A 22369-nucleotide genomic window follows, 5' to 3' on the forward strand; every position below is an offset into this window, starting at 1 on the left:
TCCATTATGGTTTTTTAATAAAATTTCAACATATGGTTGGTGCCATACAGTCAAAAAACCCAACTCAGACACGAAGCATCAAGAGGCTTAGAAAAGAAAAATAAAAAATTCACATTGTTTCTCAAATAATGAATTTGAAACTTTTTCTTTCTTGTGATTCTAGGGAATTTAAGCTTAAATTACAGCATGTTTTTGAGTTTTTCTCTCTCTACTCAAGGCTGTTAAGAACATAGGCTTGATTTTCAGCACTAAATTTGTCTCCTGTCCCCAGGATTAGACACAGGGTGTGTGTAATTAGCAGCCAGCCCTGTCTGAAAAGTGAGGTCCTACTGTAAGTAAGGCCTGTGGGTGCTGGTAGAGCCAAGAGCTGGAGAAGCCCATGTGGAAGGCATGGTTCTAGTCCAAGCACCACTGACTGTTGATAAAAATCTCTAAAATTGGCAGTTAACCTACATAAAGCACTAACAAGAAAACCTTTGACATTTACACCTGAGTGTTACAAAGTATTCAGTAAAAAACAAAACCAATTACCGAAGACATCTGAACACCTTGAGCACAGTTTAATCTGGTTATGACTTTACAGCTCTGGACATTCGTGGCTCTGGACCGTAGTAAAATTCATTTTACAGAAACCAGTTCTGTAAAATTCTGCTCTCCCTTTCCCACTACCTTCATTATGCACTTTCTGTGAGAATTTGCTTTAATTCCAGTCGGTATTTAACCTACTTCAGAAGCTCAAAGAGCAGCTTTTTTGGAAAGGACAAATTCCACCAGTCCTGCTTTTAAAACTTACCAAATATACGTTAACACGGAATTTCAGAAGCAAATCAGCTGAGGCTGCCTCTAGAAGTTAATCAATCAAAAAGTTAGCAATTCTTCTGAGAATTTGAGATGAAACAATGTTTAATGAAAGACAAAGATCAACTAGATGCGAGTACTTGGAGACAGAGAGATACATAATGCAAGCAAGTAAATGTTTCACACTGGTGATACAGGAAAACAACTACTGTTTAAAATGTACCCATGAGCATCAGAGTACTTACACTACAGGTAGTGTATCTGTAACGGGGTTCTGCAGTTTAATTTAAATTGCATGCTAAGATGAATATTATGTCTTAAAAGCAGGGTTATTACAAGAGCTGTGTTGTCAGTGATTCCCCAACACCTGATTTTCTCCTAATGCTTGTCCTAGGTATTTTTCATGGTGTGTTTTAGATCACTGATTGAGGAAGAAAATCACCAAGTTAGTGCAGGACCAGGAGCGGTGTTAGGGTGATGCTGTGGGAGAACAGTCATTGAGTATTTCCATACTAGTTGCTTAATTCTGTGAAGATTTTGGGATGTTTGCTTGTTTTAAAGGCAAAAAAATCCATAATAAGAGGCACTTAATCAGAAATTTAAAAAGAAAAAACATATACATTCATGAGTGCCTTAAAAATAATCTACAATGTAAATATAAAATTCTATTTCTTTGCTCCCTCCTTTGAATCTGTTAGAAGACATTTGCTCCCAGAACTACTTGGGTGGAGTGTGCTCTTACGGAAAAATTGTTGAGATTTTCAGGTAGTCACATGCTTTCAAAAACTGCAAATTTAAAAGAGCATCTCTCACCCTGGTCACCTTTAAGTATTGGTTAAGCAGCAGGTTTATTCGGAACCATAGAAAAGAAAAATAAATGTAAATATTTTCTTTTGTAATTTATAACAATGAAGAAATACCAAGACAGTACAATGCATATTAGCAGGCCTCTTGTTTTTAATTTTAGTATGATTCTGCATTTCATTGTGCTTGACATGTTTACATTTTGTACTTCATCCACAGTATTTCTAGTCATCCCTCCCTGAAAACTTAATTGTCATAATTACACTGCAATTCTGCACTGAGTGCAAGATAGCCATTATGCATATGGACTTAGAATAGAACTTATTTATTGAACATGTCTATGAGCATATTTGAGACAACAAGACAGCAGAAAGACCCTGTCCTTAAGGAATACACCAGTCATACTCCTCACCCTGAATAACCTAGTTGGTGAATGTTATTTGGCCAAAATTTCTATTTTCTTTTACCTGGATCAATCACTGTGAGCCTTTTTAACTTTTATCTTACAGTCACCTTCTGTGTTTTCATCACACAGCTTCAAACAATGGTTTCCACCAGGGATTTTTTCCTTTCTCCTTTTCAACATAGAGAAAGAAGTTAATCGAGGAAAAAAGGCTCTGAGCAAATCAATGGAGCTGAGGTTAGTGGATTCTAAAAACAAAGCCCCCTATAGTACTTATACTAGTGGGTAATGGTAACTTACCAATTTGTTTCCATTCCCATGGTAACTAGTCTAAGTACCATGGTAACAAACCTAAACAAACATAAATATTATCTTTCCTTCTGGTCTCTAAATTTTCACTTCTAATACCCTCTTAATAAATAATAGCAGTTCCTCATCTATTGCTCACAAAGACAACACTACAACAAATAGATTCTCAGTGTACCTACCAGAATATGCAAGCAGCTGCTGCAGTGATTAATAAATAATATGTGATTATACACACAGAATTGGTTTTATTTAGCCATATAGGTACATGTAACAGTAAGTAGGCATATGTCAATGAAACAGCATTTTAAGTAAGACAGGTTTCATGAACTTACTGCCATGAATTATCAGTTTGTTTGACAGTCTGAAAAACTAAAGCTATTTTCCACATTAGTAAAACCTGTCATAAATATATTATGTGATTAACTTATGATCATAAGGAAAAATAGATGTATTTTAAAATTATTTTCCTAGTGGAAATCCATCTCAGACCTCATGTAGGCACTTGGCTCTCTTCTCGATCTGTTTCACAATGTTATATACTTTATTATTTACTCACAGTTCAATTTTTGTTTGGTAGCTTGATCATGTAAAACCTTAACTTTCCAATACAAATATACCCCCCTGCTCCCTGCTAAGTGAACTTTCCAGTACATACAACACCTCACCTGGGTGTGCTGCACTACCCTTCTCTAAGGACTTGGACCAGCACTGCCCATTTCACATGGTTATCAGCTCCCTGTAGACACAGCTCATCTCACATGTATGTTTTGCACAGGATTCTGATCAGACAACTTGTGGTTTAAGTAAAGAGGAAGACACTCTAAAATAGCAACTCTTTAGAATAGCAGCTGAAATGCAATAGTTATCTCACTTGTCTTTCCCTTAGAAATTCAGAGAGTCTGACTGTGTTCAAGAAGACAGGGATACACCCTGTTTTATGAGGGTCCTGGAATACCTCCATCATAAAGTAGTGAAATTGTGTCCAGAGCCAGGGGGCTTTTACCCCTCACTCTGCCATCACACATGGTTGCTCAGCACCTCAAAGCAAGCACAGACCAGACCTTAATGCACAACCTTGTTGATAAGTGATGTCTTCCCATATAGATCTGTTTTCCAATGTAAGAGCTTGTTTATTCTTTAAATTGATTTGATTTCAGAGATAGCCATCAACTCAATGGTATGAGTTTTCTGTCTCTGGCTGTTAGTACGTCATCTCAAAGGTAAAAACAGAGAATGAAGAGCTGATCTGATTAAAACAGGGATCTGATTAAAACAGAGACCTCATAGGCTCAGACAGATTTGCATTCCCTGAGGAAAATAGTTCCTAATCTGCACAAAGGTAAAGGGCAGAAAACACTAGCTAAAGTACATAAGTGCAGGCTCACTTCTGCAATATTTCCAACAGGATAGCTGAAACTACACAAAGCACATCAGTCCTTGACCCTAGGCTTGTTTGGGTTGGAGGTCTAATGCAAAGTCTGTTCTCAGCTCTAGTCAGCTGTTCCTTGGCTTTGGGCATGACCACAGCTTTGCATGACTTCATTTTATCTGGAAAGCACTTTGAGTTCTACACAAATACAGTTAGTCTTGAAATGACAGATTTTCTGCTTTAGATTTATATATTTTTTGCAATGTCTGGTTCACCAAATGTCAGCAAGGAAAACTGATCAGCATGAAAACTGATCTTGTTGCCTGTTTTTCTTGAGCCAGTTCATAGCTATTGGAGTTGCAAATGGAAATAAATTTCCAGTGAGGCAAACTATTATTTTTGTATAATATTAGCTTGGAGTCAATGACTGATAGGCAATAGTTGGTGGTGCTCACAGACATGAGAAGAGGTAATGGGCACAAAGTGAAATACATGAACTTCCATCCCAATAAAAAACCCAAAACCACAAGTATAGAGTGAGTATAGAGCAGGTTGTCTAGAGAGGTTACAGAGTCTTCATTCTTGGAGATACTCAAAACCTGACTGGTCACAGTCACAGGGCAGTCTGCTGTAACCAGGTGACTCTGCATGTACAGGGGGGTTGGACCAAGGATCTCAGAAGGTCCTTGCCAGTCTCAACCATTTTCTCTGTTTCTATGCCAGTCACTGTGCAGAGGTAAAAACAGGAAAGGAGTCATGAACTCTCAGAGAGACCTTATCTCCAGCTTTCTGTAGTCAAAAGTGATGTGAGTCACAGTATAGCACTTCTGAATCCTATTCTTAATTTGCTGATAGAGAAATCAAAACCCACTGGGATTTCCAAAACAGATGTTTGCACTGAAAAGCATATTAGCATTCCAAGACAATTTATTTTCTTTCAGAATTTCCTAAATTCTCTGCCTGGTAAGACAGGTATACTCACCTGAAGACATTCTTTCTTTGCAGATGTTTTCAGACTTAGAACCAGAAGTATGTATGGAATGTAAAAATTTCTCAACAGTGGATTCCATCCCAGAGGGATACAACTGGAAGCTCTATTTGCTTTTCTTTGAAGGCTGAAGCTGAGTTACTTCATCAATACAACTTAGATTAAATTTGTGAAACTTTCCCTTAGTTTGCCAGCTTTTGGTTTTATTACCATTTGTCTTTGTTGCTCTTTGTCAGCTAACACCTCAAGAAAGTTTCAATATCTCAACACAAAATTATAGCCTTTTCTCAAATCCCAGTTAATAGGTACAAAGATAAAATCCTAGGCAGACAAAAAGATAGTTGATGATTAATCCATATGAGGCATTTGAATAATTTTAACCCTTTTCCCCCCCTTTAATTTGGAAATGTAAACCCACATTTTTAAGTTTCCTAGCTAACGTGTCCAGATATTAGAAAAATGCATATGTTTGATTTGTCTCTAATGCAAGCAGTCCTGTTTTTCTGGATTCTAGACTGTACAGGCACAAGAGTGTGCTCTGAGGAGCACAAAGACAGGAAGTGAAGTATTTACTTAATAAAAATCTTTAAAATAAACCAGGAAATCTGGCATACATGTGCATAAGTTTGTTCTCCAAGTATATTGTTCAGTCTCCTAAAGAATAAAATTATCACTACAAAGGTGTGTGTCACTATCTGCAGTTTGAAGAATGTTTTTGTGGAGTGGGACACTGCAAAGTATTAAGAGTATTTGATTTATTTTTTATATTAGAAGTAGTCCATATTTTACGCAACTTAGCCATAAAGAATTAATTTTTATTCAATTCTAATGTACTGTCACATTAGTTAAGTGCAGTTTATTAAGACAATTTCACTGTGACTAACTTGCTACTAAAATTATGACACCAAAAACCTAATATGAAAAACTTCCTGTCTGCTGATGAGAGTAGACAGTACAAATTACAACAGCTACTGTTTAATTTTACAAAGCCCTGACCAAATTCACATTCTTTTGAGGTAGCAAGTGGTAGAAGGTGCAGTTCAACTGAGGTTGTGTGTGATGAATAGAAAGCAGCCACACTGTTCTAAAGCCCTGCAGTGTGATAACAGTGTTAACATCAACCCTGTAACTCCCAGACAATGGCTCAAATTCTCTTATTTTTCTTAATAGCCTGGTGAGCATATTAGAGACAGCTCTTAGCAATGTACACCACCATTTGCTACCTTTGTACTACCTTTTGCTCTTTGTAGGTCTATTAGCCATTAATATTTTTACCTGAACACTGTGATATTTAAAAAATCAATAACCATCCTCGAAAATAATAATAAATGTGAAACGGAGAAAAAATTAGCAAACTGTACTTTGTACAAAGTCTGGGCATTAAAGAATTAAGGTATTTTGAACAAAGAGAACTTGAGAGTAAGTAAACTGAGAAATGGTAGAAACAGAAAATTTGAGACCAGTGTTGTAGTTGTCTGACAGACTTACAGGGAAATTAAGGCACTTCTCACAACCAGAATTCCTAGGACAGAAATTTACTCGAAACAGGAAATTTTTATGACTGTGTTTCAAGATGTACTCTTTCATTGTTGAAATCCCTAGCTCTGATATTTTTATTTTCAGTCTCCTGGTTACTAAAGTTCAACTGAAGAGGGTAGCTTTTCCTGTGCACCATTATTGCCATAAGTGTGGATTTCTAATTTACCAAGAAATCTGAACCCTGGAAGAACCAAACCTGGACCCTGGAGGAAGAGAGGAAACCTGTGCTCTGGCAGCAAGATCCTGCCCCATGGCACTGGGTGTTCTGTTCTTTCATTCCTCTATTGTGGAATCTCTTATTGCATAGTTTCTTTCTGTTGCTAGAGTGGAAATGAATAACACTGATAATAAACACTTATTTATTATTAATTTATCCGTCTGTCCCTTTTGATATCTACATAATATGATTTTTGTTTAAAAGGTTTTATTGAGGGTTCAGTGACACAAAGATGCAATGCATTTTTTTGAATGGTGGTTTGTATTTTGTGTACAAATATTACCAGAAGAGACTTTCTCTTTGTGCCCACCATACCACTGAGAACAAAAAGAACTGTACTCTCTTAAGAACCCGATATATAAAAAGAACCCTGTTAGTGGGAGAAGGTTGCAATGAAGCATGTTTCTGCTGACAAGGTACAAAGTATTACAGCCTGACCCCTCATAGGAACACATTTCCACAGCAAATACACAAACTGCTTACAATGGCAGTGATAAAGCATTTCACGCTCTTCCCCTGCCTTCCTCCTTAGACCAGAAGCCAAGAGAAAAGCTGAGGTTCCTGGATATTGTGACAATCTGGAAAAAAAACGACAAGAGGTCCACTTTACTAAACTGAGTCAAAGGCTGTGTTGGACACTTGTACTTGTCAAGCTTGTACTTCTTTATAGTTCAGGGATTTGGGTTATTCCAGTAAGTATTTATTCCTGGTGATTACTGCAGTCACTCTAATTGGTGCTGCTGGAGGGGGTCGGAAAGTGTCACCTACTTGAGCATTGGTTTCATTGCAGGAGGCACAATGACAGGCACAGAGCAAGAGCAAGCTCTGCCTTGGACATCCAGCCAGACACGTCTGGGGATGAGAAAGCTGAAGCACAGAGAGAGACAGTGATTTGCCTAAGATGAGCCAAACACAGAGCCTTGCAAATAGTAAATAAGAAAATGGATAATTTAAGCCCTGGTAGCAACTCTCTCTGTTGCTCAGCCAGCAGCCACAGGTCTACATTTACCTGTTCATTACTTGAATAAAGACAAAGGAAAAAGCAGTTTTCAGAATTATGAGGCAAACTCTCCCAACTCAGCTAGCTGCCTCCGCTTATCCTGACATGGTCCCCCTACTTATCACATCCATAAATACAAAAAAAATTGAACAGCAGATGTAGCTGAACATATTCATGTATATTGGTATATTGGAAAATTTCAACTTTTTTTTCCTTTTATTATTTTACACTGCTGCAACAACCCACATCCCTGCTGGGCTTTGATTACAGCTTTAGTTAATTATATAAAATTGAGATATTTTGTCATACAGCAAATCACATCCTCAGCTGATCTAATCGAATGTAGCTGCACTGGTGTTAGTGCAGATTTGCCTGTTCTTACCAATTATTCATTTTCTCCCCAAAAATGAAAATGCAAACTGCCACACTCTAAAATACAGTTTTTAAACCAAAGGGATATGTCTTTAGTATCTCTTTTGAATTTATTTCCTAGAACATGTTGAGAACTCTGTACTCTAGAAAGCATCAAAAGACTACATTGGCTGACAAAGAGGAAAATAACTATGCCTTCGGTATATTCTCCAGATGTATCTTCCCATAGAAATAAAACTTTAAGATTAGTGTCATATCCAAATCTATTACATATATCCAAGCACCCAACAAGCTTGGAAGTCTACTAGATGACTATTTTTATTTAGAGGATAAGAGAAACCAGAATAGGGAAGATTGCCTCACAGTTATCCTCCTGACATGGATTGTCACATAGGAACAACCACAAAATTATTATTTTATACCAGTTCTATTTGGTCTGAAAACGGTTGTACATTCTGGCATGTCAAAAGCCTTACAAACCTAACGAATAAATCCAGCTAGAAGTACACTAGCTTTGAAAGGCTCCAGTGTTCTGCAGCTATTGGTGTTTAGGGCACTGGATTTGCTTTTTCAAATGGTGTGGCATGAGATAAAAGCAGATGACTTTCCTCAACCAGCTACATATTTTTTCAGTCTTTTTGCACAGATGACTGTACACATTCTTTAGCTATCAGGACCTAAACATTCAAATTCTTTCTGGCAATGTGAACTCAGGTTAAATTTCAGCTGCCATTCTTCTTTGTTCCTGATACCTAGAGATACATCTTTACAGACTCACTCATTTTCCATAGCCTTAACCCTTCTGAAAAAAAAAAAAAACAAAAAACAAACCAAAAACCAACCAAACAAAAAAGACAGTCTAACAGAGGTTTATTTCTGCTTTGGCATCTAGCTTAAACTTCATATATCAGATATTTAATGACTTGTTTTCCACAGCATTTCTGGCAGCAGCTGTGCTGCTGCCGCCTGTGTGTTTGTGCAGAGCTTCATGGCTGCTTTGTAGCTGGCAAAGTTGCAGGAGGTGGCACATGAATCTTGCAGAGGGAACGCAACTCCCGCCCCGCACGGAGCCCAAGCTGGGCCCGCCCTTGGCATGAACACAAGCTCAGCGTGTGTGTTCTCCCGCTGGGAACACAGAAAGAGCTTGGAGAGATGCTGCGGCTTTTCCAGCTGTGGCACTGACACTACAGTCTGCTCCTCTGTGCTGCTGCAACTTCTTAAGGAAGTTCTTGGCGCTCGAGGCACAGCCCCCTCAGCAGCCCAGGCTCCTCACCCAGCGTGGGCTGCAGGAGCCCTGGGAGTAGAGGCCTTCTCTCCATCACAGGAGCCTTAGAAATTAGAGGGAGAGGAAGCTGCACCTGCTGATCAGCTGCTGCTTCATTAGCACAGAATATTATCAAATGGTTGGGAATTAATCCTGCCTGTTGTGGATCTGGCACTTGCTAGATACAAATAAAAAACTTGCTCATTATTCAGGTGAATAGTGCAATTTTTTCCCCCTTTCCTTTCAATTTTGTCAATCCTACTGTTCAAAGCTTTTCTCAGGCATAACAAAAAAATTATTGACAATCTATAATAATCATCTATACCTTTTCTATTTCTCAAGGGAAACCATTAAAACTAATCCTTTCTGCTATATGTAAACTGAGAAAATGTTTTCCTCTATTCTTTCCTCTGACATTCTTACACTCTTAACCCCTGCTGAGAAAGACTATATTTATGAGACCTCTATTTTTTTAATGGCAATTTTCCTGACTTTTTCCATCATAACTGCAGATGATTTTAAACAGTGCAGTGTTCAATTGCCTGATTGTGAAACTCTAATGTTAATAAGATTATTCATGCAAGCACTCTTCATATTATGCAACAATTGCATAATCGCTGCCTGAATATTGCCTTAGGTTCCAGCTCCAGATTCTCCAAAATCTCATCCTCCCACCCTGTTACCAGTTTTTATGCATCATGCAGCTATGAGAAAGATTCCCTTGAACAAGTACTGAAGATAAAGCACTTACATTTGGATTCTTTTAGCTTTCTAATGCACTTCTTAGCCCTACAGCTCTAGAGAGGGCTTGATGGGATTTGGGGTGTTTTCTCATTTGATTGTGTGGCTGGGTTTTTTTTGTTTGTTTAGGTTTTTTGTTGGTTTTTTTTGTCTTTCATTGTTGTTGTTTGCTGAAAGGAACAGAAATGGCAAAGACAAAACAAAGTTTCTTCCTACAAGTGAAACAGTTTTGTTTCATAGCAAACACAAATGGAAGTGCAGCTGTTTAAAATGGATTTCTAGACTCTGCCTTTCGGAAATGGAAAGAGAAAAGCGAGGTGATCATTGCTGCCTTTTCTTTGCTGCTCCCACTCAGACTTCCCTTTTAGCCACAGCTCTAATCATTTTACTACTCTTCTAATAATTACATTGTTTCTATGTGGTCAAAAGGTGGATAAAAACGTTCAGTGTTTAGAAGGGGCATTGCTCTGTAGGGACCAAGGCTCATCATCTATACTAGAAACAGTAGTAAAATTAGAGACCATCTGGCCTATTTACCTGCTGATGGAGAAGCCACAGTCCCCAGGCCAGCTGGAGCTGTGTTTGCCAACGTTTTGGAACTCCCCAAAGCTGAAATTAATGACCAGATGTTAGCAGAAGCTCGGCAACACCACCTCCACTTTACACATCCTACACCTTTCAGTCACAGAGTCAGTTGCCTTTGGGTGCAGAGAGCATGGAAAAGCTGACCTTAGGTACTCTTTGAGCACTGTTTTGAGGTTTTGAGTAAGCTGATTCTGCACAAGGGTCAGGAAGGGATGGAGTGTGTCCATTTGTCCTGGTTTTGGCTGGGATAGAATTTTCTTCCTAGTAGCTGGTACAGTGCTGTGTTTTGGATTCAGTATGAGAATAATGTTGATAACACACTGATTTTTTTTTTTAATTGTCACTAACTGGTGCTGACCTTAAGGACTTTTCAGTTTCCCCTGCTTTGCCACTGAGGAGATACCCAAGAAGCTGGGAGGGAGCACAGCCAGGACAGCTGACCTGAACAGGCTGAAGGGATATTCCATACTACAAAACATCATACCCAGTATATAAACTGGGGCAGTTGGCTGAGAGGTGCCAACTGCTGCTTGGAATGGGTCAAGCACTGGTCAGCAGTTGTGAGCAACTGCATTGTGCATCTCTTGGCTTTCTTGGGTTTTATTTCTCTCTCTCCTTTTGCTGCCCCCCTCTTTCATTGCAATTGTTTTATTTCTATTATTAATATTTTTTTATCTCAACCCATGGGTTTTACCTTTTTTCTTATTCTCCTCCCCATCCCACTGGGGGGTGTGTGTGTGAGCAAGTGGCTAAGTGGTCCTTCGTTGCCAGCTGGGGTTAAACCATAACACTATGAAACTATGTCTGTGACAGTAAATCCAGTTTGAACCTCATAAACCTCAAAGCAAGGTTTGAACCTTGCTACTTTGAGAGCTGCATGTATGAAAAGCTGATCAAAATTCAAATACTGTATATTCTCAGGCTCTATCTGTACTAATATATTTTCAGTTTTTCTGTACAGTATCATTAGCAAGTGCCCTGAGTCTGGGCTCTCTGGTTTCTTGATACTTCTATGATTGGCTTATTACTTTTTTTCCTTCTGTTATTATATCACAGAGCTACGAAAATACAGAGCATTGCAGTGTGTGCACTTACTATGTGATGGCTCAGTGACACAGATTCAAAGGACAATATTATCAAATTTATTACAGCACTCCATGAATGCACTTGTCATTCACACAAGCTGTTGAGATATGGAACTTGAAAGATGCTGGAGCCAAACCCCTCAAATCTGCTGGTCTTTGGGGAATAGGATGGAAATTGTTGCCTGATGTATCAGAAGGCTGCAACTACCACACGTACAATTATGGATAATGTCCATGGCACAGGAAGAACTGGAAGCTGCATGAAATTGCCTTCATCCAGTCAAACTCTTCTGCCACCTGACATCCAGGTAAATGTTGAGGAAAATGTGACTATTAATGAGCACTGCAGACAATAACAGGGACTACAGTTTGAGATTACAGAAGTTTTTCATATTATTTTCTGAACTAATGGTAGATTTCAAATATCCAGTAATGTTAATTTGACCTCTTTGCAGACTTTTTTTCCCCCTTGTCCTTATTAGAGTTAGGATAAAAGACATCCACTTCTCTCCTAGTCCACAGAAGTATTTATTTCATCGTATTATGTAGGCTATCAGATTGTTCAGTCACAGTTTCCTCTGGTCAATCTATTCTAGCTGTTCTCAACCATCATCTTGTGCTAGATGGAACTGAAAATGGAAAGTACAAAATGGTGTACTGGTGACTAGTTACAGCCCACACAGATTCCTGAAGACTATACATAATTATTACAATGACAAGGGTAAAGACAACAAACGCAAGACATGAAATCGCAAGTATGACAATTAATGTCCATTATCTTCCCCCAACACACTTAAATCCCAGGAAACTGTCAGTATGAATGTCTTTTTTGTATATGTAGAATAATACAGATGCTCATATATTTCCTATAGCAACCACTGTTTGTTAGAGTAATACATACCCAATCTCAGAAATTCCATCCTAATATAAACCAGACCATATCAGTCAATGCCAATAGAAACCCTGCCTTCTTTCCAGTTCGATTACTACCAAATGTGCATGGTTTATCCATGGTTTATCTGAAGGGACATGGGGCATCTCTGCATCTCCCCATTTGTGTAGTGTTTATCCAAGAAAAACGTGAAATGCTGGCAGCTGCATCATTTTAATAGGAAAAACACATTAGTAACTCCAAAGCAGTTTGTCTGTGTTTAGGCCTTGACTTCACTCCTTTCTTGATGTTTACAGCTTCCTTTGCTCAGGTACACTCCCTGTTACATTAAGCATGAGAGATTTCAGAGGCTGCCAGCAACTCAACAAATTGGAAAGTATTCTATGCATGAAGTCACATTGCCCCTTTTTCTTCATAACCAACCTGGGACACCCTTAAAAATATTAAAGCTAGTAGTTGTGTTTACCTAAGGACTGATCTAAACTTCTTGGGAATCAATAGTAAAGATTCCATCAACAGGCATTGGACTAAACCCCTCCTGTGCAAGTGGTGACTTCTGTGCATCACAGGATTTAGAAATACCTCAACTGTGTATTAAAAAAATACATGCAAACCCCTCAGCTGGCTGAAACAGAGATGTCTCGTGGGAATCAAATCTATAACAGGGTAGGTAAGTGACTTTTTTGCCATCTTCTGATCCCTAACTCCAGAAAAAAAGAAAATTCTCAAAAAGGAAATGTGAGGTTTATTCTCTGTATTTTAAGAAGCTCTTAAAGGTATTTTCCTCTCTTACTGGTTTTGCATCTCCTGGAACTACTCCCCTCTATACTTGGTCAAAGATGACTCTGTTCTAAACAGACTTCAGTTCTGGGGAAAAAAAATAACCTGCTGAGCTGGAAAAGTGAAGGAGGACAGTAAAAATTATACAGGAAAAAAAGAGTCATGATTATAGCTCTAAGGGAAACCAGTTAAAAAGAAGTTTCCTATTCCCAGGAAATACGCCTGTTCTAGAGGTTGGGTTTGGGTAAATTTGAGTTGACAGCAAGATATTGTCAAACCCACATTTTTTTCCACAGAAAATAAGTTCTCAGGACCCTGCAGCTGCACTGACTGACTCACTTTCTTTAAGCCTAACAATTCTCAAAACTGAATGGATTCTAGACAGACCTGTGGGGAGTTCAGCCCTGAAATCACAGGCACTGGACAGTTATTTCCGTGTTTTCACCCAAGTCTTTACCCTCGGTTTGCAGCAGGAAGCTGCAGAGTGGCAGAGCTGGGCTCCAGTTCCGTGTACCAGCCACCAGACACTGTGCTACAGGGCAGAACCTGCTGGGGCTGCGTGGGGGTTCCTTATTCAGGGTAGAGCTTGGAGTTTCTGCCACAACAACCGCAGAGATGAATGTTACAAGCCTGTGCTCAGCTTTGGGGTAACTTGCCTAGACTCCAGAGACTTTTGGGACAAAATCTCAGGATGACCAGGTTTCCCAAGGTGAGTATCAAGTCTCTTCAAGGTAACACGGATAGGATACCTCAGCTTTTGTGGTCCCTAGTTTGGAAAGATTTCATTAGACTTAAAATCAAAAAGGCAACCTTTGTGAACATGAGTATTTTAGTTTCCACAAACTGTCTTTCAGCATATACATGTCTAAGAAAACTCCTTTGCTTGAAAGATCTCTAGCTTTATTTCTTCCCTTCCTTCATGAACCAAGTATTAACAAGCTAAAGCTTTACCTATCATCCTTGTCTGCTGATGGATCACAACCAAAAACTATCTGCAACTAATTTAAGATCTATTCCATCAGTTCTAGTACAACTGTTTAGTCTTTTACATATGTATTGTACTGAATTTATATTAAATTTATTTAATATCATGAAATTAATGAGACATCTACCGCTCCCAAGATTTAATTAAGACCTGATCAGATAGCAGGTTATACCTTCTGCACAAATATAACTACTGACCAGCAACCTAATTTATGAATATAAATGCACCTTTCTACCAAAATGTGTTCTAAAAATTCTTGGAAATCTAGTTACTAAATATCCCACTAGATGCTACCTCCACTTTACACATACGAGCATGTGACAGTACTCTTGTGTATTAGTAGCAAAGCCATAAAAGCAGAACATCAGAAAATTTATACATGTATGAAAACAGGAAGAGATGAGCAAATGGAGTGAGAAGGAAAGTTTACAGCAATAAGAAAACACTTGAGGAAAAAATTATCATGTGGAATGTTTAATTATTTCTTCTGGAAACTGTGCAAAATGTGGTATGTATTGTAAATAATAATTTGAAAGTGTAGAAATTTGTTCAGTTTCTAAAAATTTCATCTCTGCTTGTTCCTTATTTTTAGTTCACACTAAAAACTGTTATGAATTTTACAATGGGTGGAACCTTAAGTTCTATCTCATTTTGATATTCCATTCTGAAAATAAATCGAAGCATAAAACCTCTATATGCTATAACAACTTTAATGAAGCTATTGTAGCATTAGTATGCTTGTTTCACTGACATACACAGAGATTATTCTTTAACTAAACAAAGCTGAAAATATGGATAAAAAGTACTACAAGCCTGGAAAGCAGCACTGGTTTACTGAAGTGACCAGAGCACCACACTACTGCAGAACTATTTTCTGAAGTACACTGCAAACAACTTCAATGACACTATTGTGGCTACAAGCTCCCCTTGTCACTCAAAAAACTCAAGTTTGTCTCAAGATTCTTAGTTTATTTTAAAAATAAATGGGTTTAGTTCTTTTAAATGTTAAAATACCACAGAAGTAACCTATTCCTCCCAATTTATTTGCAAACAAATAATTTCTGTTCATTACTGGGGTTTTTTTTCAGAATTGCATTAACCAAAACCCATGTAGTCACAGCTACTTCTCTTAGTCTCTGCAAGTGAGTGGAGAGCACAGAGAAGAAACATGACATACCCCAGCACTGAGGTTGATTGCACATCCCACCTATAAGCAGTTTACAAACTGCTTTAACAGCACTGATTGAAGATACTGCCTGCCTCTTAACAGTATACAGCTGAGAAATAGTTTACAACAATGGATATCACAGATAAGATTCAGTCTATTTTTTTATTTATTTTTTTTTTTTATTATGAAGGAGCTAGGGAATCTGATCCATTGTCTTTCCATTGCAAAAATAAATTTAATTGATAGCTACTCTGCCATACCTAAACACTCATACTTTTACACTTTAATTTGTAATTTCAACTAGATATTTTTAGTATTCCTTTGTTATTACCGATTTGAAACCTCTAGGAGGTGTATATAGTAGTTCCAGTTCTGCTTTTTTTCAACTATCAAACTAGCTGAACCACCAACTGCCAGTGCAAGTTAGTAGTCTGACAGATTTCCAGAGCGTACAGAAAAATTGATTAAAATTCAGCTCTGTCATATAGGACTATCTCGCACTCATCAGTTTCTATATAATTGCAGAAAAAAAAAGTCAGAGAAGAGCTTAAACACGAAAAGTTCTGATGTACTTTGGTTTGACAATGTACACTTGTATCCGATAGGTAACATTGGTCCTAGCACCTGAAAGTGTTGGCTTATTCTTATATATACATACTAACTTAGAAGATGGCCAGCCTGGACAAAAAAGGTCTGTTCATTTCTTTAAGTAAATAAATAGAAAACCAGTGGATTGACTTCGGAGCAACAGAGCCATAATACACTGTCAGCTACAGAAAGTTAGTGAACCTGGTAAATGTTTGGTCACTTAGAGGATGGACATTAAAAATTGAACCATATGGACAAAATGAAATAAAAAAGCTTTTACTTTTAATGGAATACCCTTTTATCAATTATATAAGCAAGGTCAGCATGTAATGGGATAAAATCCTAGATACACAGGAAAGAATAAAATTTTTTACCATCATGATAACAGTTACATACTTCAATTTAACAAAATTGGATGAATGTTTAAAGTCTAATTCTGACCTTCTTAGGGTGTAGCCACTATTGACTTCAGCCCACAGTATTTGGCTTGTAAAAGGCTTTTTCCTTTATACACACCTGGTTTTGCTCTGTGAGATTGCAGTGACATACTGCAGGTGCTACTACAGCATTAGGCATGGATTATGGAACTGCACTGGGATCCCCATCCAGAATTTTTTCTCACACATATGCCAGGCGTTTTCTTCTAGTCATGCAGTGATTGATATTCAGCTCAATTACTTGAATCAACGGTAAAACTTAGTAAGTCTCATTAAAAAAAAAAATCTGGATATCCTCCAGAAAATACATTATCCTCACTTTTGTTCATCAAGATCTTATTCCCCACCAGCACTATTACAATTCATTGTACTGTTTAGCATCTCTGAAAGCAGTGTCTAAACCTTTCTGTTTATATAATCACAGGAAAAAATCCGTATTTTTTTCCAGTTTGTGAAGTTGGAATGAATTGGTTTGAAGTTGAAATGTTTTATATCCATTGTCACTCAGATTTTCTTGACCTTAAACAAAAAAAAAAAAGCCCCGTTTCATCTAGATCACTTCAAAGAGTGAAAGATAAACCTCATCAAGTTTACAAAGCTTAACCTCCTTGCTTTAAAAAATTGTGGAATAGTTTCTTGGGATTTGTTACAAGCACTTTGCACAAAGGCGTGTTAATTATCTGATCTAAGTTTACATTTATCTTCCTTTTGTACAGACTGTAGCATATTCATTTCATTCTTAAAAATGGTTATTAGAGCAGCAACTGATGTTCAAACCAATTCAACTTTACACTGGACGTGTGCCTCAATAGCACAGCACTGTCCACTACACTCATATGAAAGAAAGAGGAACCCAGTGACAACGAAGGAGAAAGAAAACAACTCATCTGATGTTGGAGATTTCTTTTAGTACAATTGCTAATACATTTCTGCAGTAATTGTCCAAGGAGAGAATTTTCTACTGAGTACAAATCCCATTGATTTGCAGTAAGACCTATGTGTGTAGCTCCCTGGGGTGCTTTGGAAATTATTCATTTCAGTGCCAGTAAAAAATCTTTGTACGTTTTCTGTTAGCCTAAATAACAAGCTAGGAGTTTGTTTGAAGGGGTACTGGGCTTAGTGGAAATTTTCAGAGATCATACTTATACTCCCAGTGTCCAGACATTACAGTACCACAGAAGGCAAGTGGCCTTGTCAGCAGGTTTTCGGGTATTAGCCTACCTCTGAGAAAAATTATTGCATTGCAGGACACTAGAGACAGCTGTGAATGTTTTCCTTCATATGAGGTAAGGACAACTGAGGAAAATGGATGAGATTTTTCTTCATTTCTGTCAAATTCCATACACAAAGAAAACATTTCATTTCTGAACAGGGTATGAAGCAACCTGTCTAAAATAAACAAGTCTGGTTTAAAAAAAAAAAAAAATCAGGTATGAGATGGCAAGGACTGCTGCCAGCATCTATAAGAAATGATTCCATAGAGTGGGGTAAGGTACATTTGAAATGACAGGACAAGATAAATATAGCTGTGTGTTACCAACTTCCACTGACTCACAGAATATCAAATCTAAGTGTAATGTTTTTTTCTGCTGCAGTTGGTCTAAAACAAGCCCTTCTATGACCAAATATTTAGAGGAAAGGGTTGGGAAAAGGTATAATTCTACTTGTGAATAACTCGCTTGTTGTTCAGCCTTGGTGATCTCAATTAAAATTCCTGCCTCATGAATGAGTTAATTGTTTTAACTTACATGACCAAAAAATCCCAAACCTGTGCCTTCAGATTTCTATGGCAAGAAACCCTTATTTCAGTATTAATGGAAAATACACACAAAAATAAGTTCCCCTTGCACATCAGGAGGACAGCAGATTCCTTCTAGGAATACTTGGTGTGCTGTTGCATATATGTGCTTCCTCATGAAAGCAGTGTTTTTGTTGTAGCTGGTCTTCCTGTTCTGACAATGGCAAACATTTTGTACATTTTCAACAGTGGTGCACATCCAAATGCCAACAGCTATGAACTGGAACTTTGCATCTCAAAAGTAGTCCTCAAGCACAAAATCTACCTCTAGGGTAGTGAAGCACTCAGGCTAAAAGCTCACTGGTGAAGTTCATGTCCTAACTGCCTATACCACATCCACGTGTAAAGAGCTTATGAAGAGGAACAAGCCTGATAATTAGTTACAGAAGCATTTAATTAGTTAAAGAAGCATTATTAATTGTCTTTTAACAATTGTATTGTCTATTTTATGGACCATACCAGAAATCACTGTGAAAATGACCTGAAGTTTCAGCTCTGAAGGAGTTTTTAAGCAGATGTTCCACAGCTCTTGGACTTCCAGGTTTAGGCAGAGAGCTCAGAAAACTGAAAACGTGGCTTAAACTGATGTAAGTACCTACACAAATGAAAGTCTCTCTGAGGCAACAAACAAAACCACAATAAAATCCACGGCAAAATGCCATGGAGAAAGAGCCTCATTTGTGGTGAAACAGCACATATTACCCACAAAGGTGGCAAAAATGCAGGGTACTGAAAGAGATTACAGAATGGGTAAGGTTGGAAGGGACCAACCAATCTGCTCAAGCAGAGTCATCCTACAGCACACTGGATAGGCTTTCCTCCAGATAGTTCTGGAACATCTCCACTGAAGGAGACTCCACTACCTCTCTGGGCAACCTGTTCCAGTGCTTGGTCACCTGCACAGTAAAGAAGTTCTTCCTCATATTCAGGTGAATCTTCCTGTGCATCAGTTTCTGCCTGTCATGAGAAGACTCTTCTAGCAAACAGCACCACACTAGCTTCAGATTAACAACAACTAAATGGAAAGGAATGCTACAATTTAAGGCCATTTTCTAACTTGCAATTTAAGAAATAGTTAAATCCATATTTATTCCAAACTAGAGGATGACTGGCTTTGTACAAGAGTTGCTTTGAAGTCTGTGGAGTGTGTGAACAACTTGTTTGAAATAGCACAATGATCAGAAGGGACAGTTCACATCTGGGGACGACGTTACAAAGAATCTGCAGAGAAGTTGTTCTGTGAGCTAACTATGTGTCATTTCCACTGGACTAGTATCTTCTAGTTAATTGACTTTTAACTGAGATCACCCTAATTAAATATCCAGTAGGTATTAGATGGAAAAAAAAGAACTTTTTCTATTGCTCCTTGTTTGAAATTCAGTAATTCACACAGGAAAGAAGCTTTAGTTGAGGAGGGGATTCTCTAACACCTGAAACAGCAACAATTCCAAAAGCTCCCTTTTTTTTTCCCAAGCAGCTAAGCATTCATAATGTACTACTATGTGTGGGTTTTTATGCTTTAGTAAGAATTTAAATTATGCTTATTTTTCACTCCCTCCAGTGGACATTCTGATAAGATATTTGCTTTTCAGGAGGTTTTTTTTATTACTTATTAGGATTTTAATATGATTAAGAACTCCATTCACAAACATGTCTGGTTCAAAAAGGGAAGACAGGTAAAGATGCTTTCATAAACCTTATTTCCTTAGGAAATGAGGTTTCAAATAAGTCAGATACACAGAGAGGTAGAAACAACCTGAGGGAATGGGTAAACTTGGAATTCACAGTAGTTTCCCTATTGGTTTGTGAATCATATTTCAACATTCCTCCTGGTAGAAGAACAAATTTCCTGGGAAAATACAAGTACTTCTGTGATTAGCAGACCGCCATCTACTCCTTAAGGAGCCTGTGATCCATGTGAATGAAGAAAGGAGGAAATATTATTGCTATTTTACAAACAGACAAATCTGACACTGTTGCCATTCATGATATTGATTTCTCTGCATGTCTGGGGACATGTGGCCTAAACTCCAAGTTCAGATTTCTGGGCTGCCATGCTAATGCCTTAAGCACAGAACTGCTTATGCTCCTGGACAAACTCAGGGATATTTGAACTCTTCCATGTGAGTAATCTCAGCAGGGAAAGGCAATACATCTGTGAAGGGAACACAGTACCTGGCAGACTGCCAGCAAACCCAGCACTGGGGACCCTGGATGTGATTTATAAAAGAGAATTTAGGCTGCTTCATTAGGTTCCAGATTTTTCTCATTGCGGACTGTAACAAAATAGAGAGACTAAGCAAAGACACTGCTATGGTGAAATCAGGAACTTCAGGTGACAGATAAAGGCAAAGACAATCTTTACATGCTTGAAACAGTGCTCCACTACATTGATAATGTCAGTGAAAAACAACTGGGAGGAAAAATTTGCTATATTCACTTTTTAATTTAAGGAACTGTCAACAGAATAAACTTAAGGTTTTATTATGGGCTTATTCAGAAGAGTACCAACCTGCCTTTTTTTTTTTTTTTGATATGTGTGACAACTACTGGGATTTATTTTAGATAATTACTTGGTTTAGAGATAAATTGAGAGTGTGACTTCTAACTGCTGCCACTTTCTTCAAGCAAAAGCCCTTCTTAGCATATATTCCTGGCCAAATATAATTTCCATGATACTTGGGTTTGGTTTTTTTGCCCAGCTCACAAGTGGTTTTGTTTCTTTTAAAGTGAGTACAAGTGATTAATCTACTACGAAACTACAAAGCATACTGAAAGACTTGCATTGATTTCACAGGGATCCAAATCAGACCCTGTTTGGCTACCAGGCAAAGCATACTTTACTATTTACACCAGAGAATGCAAATTAAAAATGACTAACTAGCAGAAAAAATGAAAAGTTTCCTGTCCTGTCTTTAATACAGTCACAGAATTTGCAAACAGAAGAGAAAAATGAAGGTGTTACCTCATTCGGAAATGAATTAAATCAGGATGTCTCTGCTAATTATCTGCTTCAAAAGGAGTGGGAATTGTGTAGCCCTAGGAACTTTCCAAGGTATGAGCTCTAGAAAAAGCAGCAGTTCATTAGCCAGCCCCACAAGCTGAAACCAACAATCAGTTAGTAGAGGCTCTAAACTGAAGGTTAATGACTGATTTTGTTGCTTCTGTTTTTTTTTATTACTTAACTGCATTAACATTAATCTGTTTGTAAGTAAACATCTCCTAAAAAAAATCTCATCTTGTGGCTTAAATGGTTTCTAAAAGCTCTATTGAAACACAAACCATCCCGACATCAACAGGCAGCTGGAGACAAAGTAGCTCCACCCTTACATTATTGTGCATCCTGCCTTGAGGCACAGGGAAGCAGAAAAGTAACTCAGTAATTCTCTTCAATGCCTCACAGGCACCTTTGGAGATTAGACACAGCACTGGACCCTAGCTTGGAACTACTTATTGGGTGATGGTGAAGACACTTCCCAGTAATCACAAGTACAATCCAAATGGCATGAAAACACTGCAGTATCCTCATCTTCACCCAGGGGGGGAATAAGCTACCTCCCAAGGTACTGAGCAAGAGCAAAAGCAGTCCTCTGTTTCCCAGCTGTGCTGTTGTGATTAAAAATAGGAAACTTCTTATTACAAAGTAATATCAGTTATATAGAGCACATGCAGAGATTCAAGAATGACAGCTCTAAATGGCATCAGGAACAAGGAGCACACAAGGAAGTCACACTTACTGCTAGCCCTGATTATCGTGTAATTTCTATTCACTTTTTCCTCATGTGAGAAATAGTTTCCTTAGTTCCAGCTCTAAGCAGAAAGAGCCAATTTTTGTAAAAAAAACATTAAGAATTATATGAAGACAACACATATTCAAATGCTACCTCCTGGTCCTCAAATCTATTACTTTGCAATGGGGAAAAGTGAAATCAGACAACTGGCCATATTAGGACCACCAGTGAAGACTGCAGACCAAAAATAAAGGAAATCCTTTATCTGCTTTTTCCATTTCTGAAGCTGCAATCTTCTGGCCATCTTCCATCACATTAAATAACAGCAAAAAGTGATGTCATTTTGCACTGCCTCCACCCTTCTATATCCCAGTCATCAGGGAGGATGCCCTGCTACTTGGAATTCAGATGAGTTTTAAAAACCTGCCATCCCCAAGAACTAAACCCCACGATCTTCTATTTTTATCTCTTTTGTGTCTAGAAGAAGAGAAAGATCCAGATGCCCTCAGTATTTAA

At 38.0% G+C, this 22369-nt stretch overlaps 1 long non-coding RNA gene across 2 annotated transcripts in view; it reads right to left on the reverse strand.

The window, feature by feature from the left end:
* LOC113950169 overlaps positions 1-21154 on the reverse strand; it is a 118174-nt gene extending 97020 nt beyond the window's left edge. For both annotated transcript variants that reach the window (XR_003528683.1, XR_003528684.1), the window contains exon 1: positions 21088-21154. This is a non-coding gene — a long non-coding RNA (uncharacterized LOC113950169). The remainder of the gene's footprint in view (positions 1-21087) is intronic.
* Between the last annotated feature and the right edge of the window lie 1215 nt (positions 21155-22369).

This window comes from Corapipo altera, unplaced genomic scaffold (genome assembly GCF_003945725.1).
Source record: "Corapipo altera isolate COAL_440 unplaced genomic scaffold, ASM394572v1 53, whole genome shotgun sequence".
Classification (NCBI taxonomy): domain Eukaryota; kingdom Metazoa; phylum Chordata; class Aves; order Passeriformes; family Pipridae; genus Corapipo; species Corapipo altera.